Genomic DNA, 3,259 nt, shown 5'->3' with positions numbered 1-3,259 from the left:
AAAAAAAACACACATAGAAGGAGAGAGAGAGAGTGTGTGTGTGTGAGAGAGAGAGAGAGTAAAAGAAGGTACTAGTCAGATAGAGAGGCCAATGAGAGATGAACACGTGGATAACGGAGGAGCATCAGTCGTGTTGGTCATGGATGCTTCGGCGGAGAAGCGAACGAGTACGGCCGAGCACCCACCCCACCTCTCTACTCATATCTACTCTCCTATTAAAACAAAAGAATTTATGCAATATTAAAAAAAAGAAATAATATTTTATGTTATTATATGATACTACTTGGTACTTGCTACTTTAATTTAATATAATTTGTTGACAAGCCCATAAGTTATTTATTTCAAGAAAATATATTTTTCATATCATACCTTTTATTTATATTGCTTCAATAAAAAATTATTAATCACACATCAACAAACATATATATATATATATACTTGTTGTGTACCCTTGCAATGTGACGTTGTATAAATTTTATATAAATGTAAGCAAGAGTATCGATTGACGATTACAACAAATAAACACATGATTGTCATAGAAAGACCAAACCAAATGGAAAACGTTTGTCCTTTGAGTTTGAATATGAATATGTCATTTTGAACGAATATTATGTGAACTGGAATTGTTAGATTACGATATTTTAAATGTTGTAACATTTGTTGTTCCTAGATTTTAAATACTAACGTAGTAATTTACAAAATGACATTCAGAATTATGTTTGAATAAACTGGAAAATAAAATCATTTGTAAAAACTTCATTGAGATATCGTTCAAAATGTTCATATGGGGTGAGTGAGAGAGCGATGAAGAAGGTAGTCGACGATTTGATAGGAAACGTGGAGACTAAAAGTGAGTCTGCCACCGAAACTCAATCGCAAGAGCTAGAAGAGGAAACTTTGGGAGCTAAATCATCATTTTTTGGGCAGGAATTATCAATCTGGGAACATAAGGCCTTTAAATTTTGAATTTTAAAAAAATCTAAGTTTTGATCAATGGGTTTCCTAAAGGACTGAAAATTCTGGAGGAGATAAAGAATATTGTAAACATACCAAACTTGGTTTTTTAGGATTAAAACCATGCATTAACACCTTATACATCACGCTTTACATATTGTAATTAAGAGATTTCTTTAATTCATACATAAAATGCTAATACTTTGTGTCTTATTAGTTGTACTCAAGGCTTTGATGTAAATGCTTATTAATGTAGTATATATAGGTAGAGGTTCAAACGAGAACCCATGTGATTTACGAGAACGCGAAAACAATCTAATAACCTTAAACTTTTTAATTAATAAATTAACTTATATTAAATATAAATAAATTAATAAGGGCAGTAATGTAATTAAGTAATTTTTATAATTTTTATTTTATTTTAATTAGTCATAATTATCCATTTTTTTCCTGCACGTTCGTTTCCACTCTCTTCTCTCCCCTTGTGATAATTGTGTGATTGTGTAACCATAACCTATCGAAACCATGATCAATCAAGTGTAACCATAACCTATCGAAACCATGAGTAATCGTTGTGATAAATGTGTGATTGTCTAACCCTAACCGATCAAAACCATGATTAAATTGAGTGCGTAAGTGATGTTATAATAGTGATATCACATGATTATCACACTCATATCACACCAAATTGTTTAGTGGATTTCGTCCGTAATCGTTGTGATGAATGTGTGATTGTCTAATCCTAACTTATCGAAACCATGAGTAATCGTTGTGATAAATGTGTGATTGTCTAACCCTAACCGATCGAAACCATGATCAAATCGAGTGCGCTGTTATGATAGTGATATCACATAATTATCACACTCATATCACACCAAATCGGTAGTCGATTTTCTAAGTTAACCCTAGCCGAGCGGAATCCTTGTGATAATTGTGTGATAATCACATGATTATCACACCCAATCGTGTTGATATAAGCGATAATGTGATAATTATGTGATAATCATATGATTATCACACCTATATCACACCAAATCGTGTTGATATAAGCGATAATGTGATAATTGTGTGATAATCACATGATTATCATGTGACATGATTATCACACTCATATCACATGATAATCACATGATTAACCGTTTATTAGATAATGGTAATCATGATCGTGTAATCGTGCTAAAAGATTTTATGATATCATTTCCATTATTACCCTTTTAATTTTAATATTTTTTGAATCTTTTTAAATTTCAATTTTAATTTTAAAAATTTTTTAATTTTATTTTTTATCACAATATGAGGTTATTGGGTTGTTCTCGTAAATCACAGGGGTTCTTATTTGAACTCTTCCCAGTATATATATATATATATATATATATATATATATATATTAAGGATTGTATGAGACATATAATTAAGTGAGTAATGTAAGAAGTAAGGATGGAAAAGGAGCGGATATTGGGCAAACAATGCACCCTCGTCCTCGACCCCGATCCACGTTTAAATCCCTTGTCCCCGACTAATCCCGACAAGTTCGGGAGGAGGAATCCCCGACAGGTTTGGAGAACCCATTGGGTATCCATTTAATAAAAAAAACAATATATTTTAAAATTAAATTGTCAATATTGAATATCAAAATATATTTGTCATTTAATGATAAATCTATATATATATATATATATATATTTATTTATTTATACACAAATTATATACATAATAACTAAAATAAAAAATATAATCGAGTCGGATTAGGGGCTGGTAATGCCATCTCCGACCTTGTGCCAACCCCGCTTCATATATGAAAATAAACCCCCCTACCCGTCAATACCAAGGAATCTCTGCCCTGTTAGGGTCGAATACCCGTCCCAACGGGTATAATTTCCATCTTTAGTAAGAGATGACCTAAACCGTTTATCAACTTTAATCTCAAATCCACTTATGAATCAAACTTGATACAGGGATTTATCTGGTGCATCACGATGCATTGCATCCTAATGTTCATCTAAGAGTGGGGACCCCTTCTAACGCTTCTCATCTTAATATTTTTTATCATCGAAACCCAGCCCCATAAAGGGGTGCCTTCGGGTAGGGGTGAGCAAAGGCGGGAACCCGCCCTATTTGACAGGAACCGGCGGTTCTTGAGATGTTGGAATCGGAATTGAAACTGGTTAAAGCGGTTCTTGAATTTTTGGAACCGGAACCGCCGGGAACCGGTTCCGGTTCCAGGTACCCGCTTCCTAAAATATTAAAATTTTGTAATTAGAAATAGAAAATAAAACTTTGCCAAAACACTAAATGTATAAACAAT

General features: G+C 32.8%; 1 protein-coding gene across 1 annotated transcript in view; it reads right to left on the bottom strand.

Annotated features, from left to right (window-relative positions):
- The window catches only part of LOC112518350 (serine/threonine-protein kinase STY13), an 8,303-nt gene extending 8,131 nt beyond the window's left edge, over positions 1-172 (bottom strand). Inside the window, exon 1 of the mRNA XM_025126004.1 lies at positions 73-172. The gene's annotated coding sequence lies outside the window, so the exon portion shown is untranslated. The remainder of the gene's footprint in view (positions 1-72) is intronic.
- Positions 173-3,259: the final 3,087 nt, after the last annotated feature.

The sequence above is a fragment of the Cynara cardunculus genome (genome assembly GCF_001531365.2).
Source record: "Cynara cardunculus var. scolymus isolate 2C chromosome LG 9, CcrdV1, whole genome shotgun sequence".
NCBI lineage: Eukaryota > Viridiplantae > Streptophyta > Magnoliopsida > Asterales > Asteraceae > Cynara > Cynara cardunculus.
This window is presented reverse-complemented; position numbering and strand designations above follow the sequence as displayed.